Consider the following 7,031-nt stretch of genomic DNA (forward strand, 5'->3'; position numbering starts at 1 on the left):
AGAAAATGCAAAAGTTTGAGAACACAGATTCAAAAACAGCATCTTCCCAGCTGTTACCAAACTTCTGAATGTCCCTCTCATGGACTGAACTGATCTTTCTACGCATTGTCTCTACAGTTTTAGCACTATATTCCATATGCTATGCCCAATATCTATGTTTATGTATTTACATTGTGTATTTATCATATGTATTCATGTATGAAGCGATCTGGCTGGACTACGCAGAACAGTACTTTTCACTGTATCTCGGTTCACGTGGCAATAAATCTAAATATATTATACTATGTACTGCTGTGAAGGGGATTTCTGATACAGAAAATACTATCAGTACCTTATAGTAAATGTTAAGAACAAACTTTCAGTATTCAACATGCCTTGTTTGCAGCTAAGCTGATGAAAGTAAACTTGGAAGTCCTACATTGGAAAAACGGTATATTGTGGGAAAATTAAATCCACAGCAAAAATTCTGCATTGTGTTGTCAGCTCAACCAGTGTGTAAAGAACTGTTTGAGGTTTGACCACTTTCCAAATCCCCTGTGACAATGTGAATAATACTGTGACAATTTGAAGAGTTCTGGGAGAATATTGAAGTGGAATGAAAACTGATATCCAGTTGCACTAGAATCTACATTGCACCTTTTGAATAGAATATGTTTGTAGCACTGAAGGGGTACTACTGTCGACACAAGTGGTAAAAATCAAATCTTCCCTGTGGTGAATGTATCAGATGACTGACATGCAGGAAAGATAGTCCTGGTGCTGAGCAATTAGAAGCTGAAAATGCGAACAACTGGGAAACACTATATTCTTTGATTGAAATTATGCATTGAAGTGTTCAGTCTCAATTGGGAATTCTGTACAATGACAGTAACTGGTTTGGCACATTGGCATTCCATGCTTAAACCAGATATGTATGTTTATCTGCAGTCAATTATATCCCACCTGACAATAGCTTTTGAAAAGCAATAACCCATGTTAAATGACTTAATGTTTTGATTAAATGTTTTGACAGATTTGATCAAATGTGACAGGTCCACGGAGTCCCCATATGACGAGCATTTGTCTTACTGCTTTTTTTTAATTTATTGAGGTCAATGACCTTAATATCCAGTCTGAGAACCATGGCGAATAATCTATTTGTAATGAGGTAAAGTCAAGGGCAGAGCTGAATAAATCCTCTTGGGTTAAAGTCCTCAGGAAAGTAATAGTTGTCATTTGAACTGTAAACGACAGTGATGTTTGCACAACTGAACTGTATCTTTGGCATGCAGTGGCCAAGCAGTTACAGAGGTGATGTAGCATAAGATTGAAGCCCTGTGTTTCTCAAATGCAACTCTGTCAAAATATTCAGTGAATGGCATGGGTTACTCGGTTAGCAATTACTACTGCAAGACTTAAAGTTTCCAATCTTATTTCAAAAAAGTTAAAATAATTGCCCAGATTCGTTAAAATTTGCAGGGACTCCATTTGATTTCCCCCCACATACCACCCCCCCCCCCCCCACCCCCCCACCCTCCCTGCATTAATATTGATGCCTGGATAGAACGCATCAATTTAATTTCAGTTTGAAGGACGCACAATACTTTTGATCATTTCTTTCAAATGTCAAAATCTATTCCTATAAACAAACGTTTATCTTCTACGTTCCAGAAATATCATCCTTTTTCTATATTTTTAAATAAACAATCTTTATTAGTGTCACAATTAGGCTTACATTAACTCTGTAATGAAGTTGCTGTGAAAATTCCCTAGTCGCCACACTTCTGCGCCTGTTCAGGTACACAGAGGGAGAATTCAGAATGTCCAATTCACCTGACAGCACGTCTTTCATGACTTGTGGGAGGAAACTGGAGCACCTGGAGGAAACCCATGCAGACACAGGGAGAACGTGCAGACTCCGCAGACAGTGACCCAAGCTGGAATCGAACCCGGGACCCTGAAATCTCTGCAGGCTGATGTCTAATGATGATTCCATGTACAGAAATCTGCATATTGGATTTGATGTTGTTTTGGCCTGCACTATCAACTCTCTTTGGCATGGTTGATATTACTGTTTGAACCAGTAGATTAGTAAAAGTAATTTGGGACTTTATTTACAAACAAATATCGAGGGGAACGGCAGTGTAGTGATTGGTTCACTGGACTAAACTAGAAAATGAGTTTGTACTTGAGATTTTAAAACATTTAAAAAAAAATGTCTAATTATTTAGTTAGGTTGTTGCAAAAATTCAATTGGTTCACGAGTCTCCTTTTGGTAAGACAATCTGACATCCTTACCTACTCCAAACAATCTGTGACTCTATAGGCGTGTTCTTCAATCTTTTTTTTCAGGGACCCATTTTTACCAACCAGCCAACCTTCGGGACCCATGCCCGCCGACCTTCATGACCCACGCTGGCCGACCTTCACGACCCACGCCAGCTGACCTGCGCGACCCACCATTTTCTCTTACCTTGTTTGCTGCTGACAAAAATGGAGGAAATGGTTTTTGGTCCCTTTGGCCCTCCAATGGAACCTGTTGGATGAAGGTGAAGCCTTCCAGTGTTGGAAAGTATGGAGTCTCCATCTGTCCAAACTTCTGCATTTTGTTCCTGTAAAATTTTATCAAATAACCCCCCCCCCCCCCCGAACTTGTAAAAAAAAATGAATAAAATAAATGAATAAAACCCCCCCGAACTTGTATAACAAAAAGCTGCAACCGTTTAAAAAAAAAGAGGCCGCACTGTGCATGCGTGCCCGATCATCGGCGCGCATGCACTTAGTTTTGCGCAAATGTATCGATGATCTGTTCGCTTGCGCAGTGCGGCCTCATTTATTTTACATGTTCGCTGCCATTTTGAAGGCCGACTGCAGCCGCCGTTATTAACAGCCGGTTGTAGCACGCAGATTTGTGCGATCGGGAGCACCACAACGGATGGCACCACGACCCTCCCGACACCCGCCAGCGACACATCCGCGAGTCGCGCCCTCGAATTTGGCAATGCCTGCTCTATACCCACAATAGCATGGTTTTCTCTTAAATGCTCATTGAAGTGGCCAAAGAACCAAACTAGCCTAGATATGATGTTGCCAGCAATATCCATGACCTGTAAATGTATATAGATATAGATACAAAGAATGGCAAATATTCAAAGACCACCTATGAGGACTGATTAACTAGAATGGGCTTACATTCTCTAGAGTTCAGCAAAATAAGAGGTGATTTTATTAAAATGTATAAAATTCTTAGCTTGACATGCCGAAAGGCTGTTTTACTGCTGGAGAATCCAGAACCAGGAGTCATAGGATCGGATTTTCAACGAGTTGGGAGGACTCTGCAGACCTTTTAAAATGGAGGGCTGGACCTAGCTGCAGTGGTCCTGTCCCCATATTCAACAAGCCCCGTCTTTGCCAGTAGGGGAAAGGGAGAGGGTTGTGACACACATGAGGGAAACATAAACTCAGGGCCATCTGAACTTCGTGCTAAGTTTAAGCAAAGCCCAATTTGGCAAATGCAGGGGACCTAAACAGTGAGTCACACATTTATGGAACACGTGTAAATCCTCTTGAAGGGTGGATAAGTCTGATTAACTGTCATTATTTGAAGTTTTTAAAAATCAGCTACTCTTTAGATTATATAAAATGACTGGGTACAACTGTCAGTGAGAGTTTAAAAAAATCATTGGCCAGACTATTGTGATTTACACGCGAGGTGGTGTAACCACTGTTCGATAATTTTCAATAGTTATTTCCTTTGGGGATATTTATGAATGCTTGGCTGACTTTCAAAAGATGCAATTACTAAGCAGGGATTTTGTGTACACAGTTTGATTGATGGGTTCAAAACCTATTAAAGGATCAGTTGTCTTTGATGCGAGGTATGAACAGAAGTATGCTTCTTCTTAAGAGAGGTAAACCACTTGTGACTTAAAAACATTGACTGGGCTTTCATGAATTGGATATGCTTAACAACAAATCTGTGTGGTGAAATATGGAAAATGTTTTATTTCATCTCCATGTGACTCCTGAGATCTGCCCACGGTGGATGCCATGTGATTTAGCATGAGTTGGAATGGAAGGCAAAGGGGGCCCTGAGGTGGGTTAAGGCATGAGTTGGCAAGAGGACTATACGGAGCCATGGGGTGACGGGGGGGGGGGGGGGGGTGGGAGAGCTGAGGGTATGTGATTGGTGAGGGCTAGCGGGCATAAAATCCATAATACAATTGGGACAATGTCCCAGAGACCCGAGGTGGGCCTGCTAAAGAACCTGACTGACCTGTGGCCGCCGACACTGTTTCTGGGAACAGAGGCCCTGACTCCATCCTGAACCCCACCACAAATGAAGATCGCAGTATTTGGAGCCCTTTTTACTGAAATGGGGCCCAGGGAGTTGGATATTTCCCAATTCAAGCTCCCCATCTCTGTGTGAAAATATAGCCCATTATCTCAGGATAAGGGGTATTATTAGGATTGCAATAGACTCAGCTAAGTAACCTTACAACCAAAGGATCAAATGAAGACTCTGCAGTCTTGCTACATCCAGTCGTGAAAGGTGGTGGACAATTGGATGCCCAAAGAGAGGCGGAGATGCCATACCCTCAATGATGGCAAAGCCTCGCATGGGAGTGCAAAAATAAAGCTGGTGTTTGCAATGATCTTCTGCCAAAATGCAGAGTGGATGATTGAAGTCTTTCCCTGAATGTTCCTACCATTACAGGTGGTAATTTTCAGCCAATTTGATTAACTCCAGACTGGATACTGCAAAAGCTATCGGCCACAACAGCATCCTGAGGGCAAGGCAGGAGACTCGTGGTCAGGAACAGACCATGTCTCTAACCAAGCTGTTCCAATACTTCAATAACACTGCCATCTACATAATAAAGTAGAAAACTGCCCAGGTATCTCCTATCCATAAAAAGCAGGACAAATTCAAAACAAATTCAGTTATTGCCCCAGTAGTTTGCTCTCAATCATCAGCACAGTACTGGTATTGCTCTCAAGCAGCACCTAGACATCAATAGCTTGCTCACTGATGTGGGTTCCACCAGGGCCACTTGGCACCAGACCTCATTACAACTTGGTTTGAACATGGACCAAAGAACTGAACCCTAAGGTGAGGTCAGAGTGACTTGCCTTGATATCAAGACAGCATTTGATTAAGGAGCCCGAGCAAAATTAAAGTCAATAGGAATGAGGGGGAAAACAAAACTGTTGACCAGCTGGAGTCATACGTAGCACAAAGGAATATACTGGTACTTTTCTGAGGCTATATATCTTTTCCAGGAGATTGCTTTGGGACTTCCTCAGGACAGTGTCCTTGGCTAACCACCTTCAGCCGCTTTATTAATGCTTTCTCGCCTGAAGTGGGGTGTTTGCTGATGTTTGCCAAGTGTTCCATTCATAACTTCTCAGGTAATGATGGAGTCGGTGCCCTTATGTAGCAAGACCTGGATAATCTTCAGGTTCAGGCTGATGAGTGCTATGCCTGAACATGACAGCTATAATCACAGCTTTGGGCCCATAAGGATCATAACAGCACATTTTAGACCTCCTCAAACATCTCAATATGCCACATCATCTAGTCACAGAGCGGACTGCATTTGGAGAAGATTAAGGAGCAGGATCTTCATTGAATGCGGTAGACCAGGATGAAGGTAAGAATGGAGCCAAAGACATTGGTTACATTTACTACTCCTTTAATCTTAGGTTAAGCAACACTGAAACCATCCAGACATCTTCTACATCAATGATAGGTTATCAATGCAGTATCAGAAGCTGTTATAAAGCAGCACTGTAAAACAAAGTGCATATGTGCTCAAGATGATAATTTAAAGTGAAACAAAACAACTGCCTTGAAATAGGTCCTCAGCCAGGTGCCTTTCATAAAAGAACAGTAACTTTATTAGTCCTGCAAGTCCCCTAGTGGCATCAGTAAAACTGATTAAGTGTGCTGTTGTTCATGTTGTGATTGTATGCTGAGTGAGGTGACGGACGTCTGCTATTAAGCTTTTGGAGAGAGGTGGAAGGAGCTTTGGCTAGCTTTGTTGTCAGGAATTGAGAAAAACTCCAGTCCTTGGGATAATGTTCCTGGCATTGCCTTCCTTGATCATTTGCTGTATATTACATTTAGGTATCTTCTTGTGAATTTAGGAAATAATGAGCGTGATTCAGCGACCCTATTGCATCTGGCGGAATTGGTGAATCGCGCCCGAGCCCCAAACCTGGCTCTGCGCCAGCAGCAAAACCTGTTTCACCTGGTGCTCAGCACGCACCGGCTGCACCTGGGATACCTCGCCGGGGCATTGTTCAGTACTGGTTCATACAAATGTGGACCAGTTGTAATGGCATGTGAGGTAGGGGGGGGGGGGGGGTGTCTCCCAGGCCATTTGAGACACCCTGGTGTATTCAGGGCCATGTAGGGGAGTATCCTGGCACTCCCCCTGGTACCTGGGCACCATGGCACTGCAAAGATGCCGGGGCACTGCCAGGATGCCCAGCTGGCACTCCCAGGGTGCCTAAGTGCCAGCTTTGTACTACCAGCAATCGGGCGCGGGGCATTCTTGCCAAGTAGAGGAAAGAGAGAGGAGGGCAGGATTCTTGGGGCCTCCCCATGCTTGGTGCGGTGAGGGCGGTGTCAAAAGAGCATAGGGGCCTGAATGGGGGGCGGTGGGGAACCAGGTAGGGGTTGACAGACAAAATGGTGCCTAATCGGCGAGGAGCCTTTAAGCTCGCCAGCAGGAAATCCGTCTAAGTGTGGTCTTGGTGGGGAGAAACTCCCCAAGGCCAAAAAAGCAGCAAAGTGTCTTTGGATAGCAGGGTGCTTCTCTGCACTGCAGCCACCAGGAACTCCCCACTAAATCTGCCATTCAGCAGACTTTAACTTGTGTCCGCTGAATCAAGCTCAATGTTGTCCTCTTTGCGCTGTATCCGACACTCGGACCTGCTGGGAGTTTTTTTTTTCTGTTTGTTCATGGGATATGGGCTTTGCAGCCTGTGCCAGCTTTTATTACTCATCCTTGATTGCACTTGAGAAGGTGTGGCGAGCTGCCTTC

This window comes from Scyliorhinus canicula, chromosome 13, assembly GCF_902713615.1.
Source record: "Scyliorhinus canicula chromosome 13, sScyCan1.1, whole genome shotgun sequence".
Lineage (NCBI taxonomy): Eukaryota > Metazoa > Chordata > Chondrichthyes > Carcharhiniformes > Scyliorhinidae > Scyliorhinus > Scyliorhinus canicula.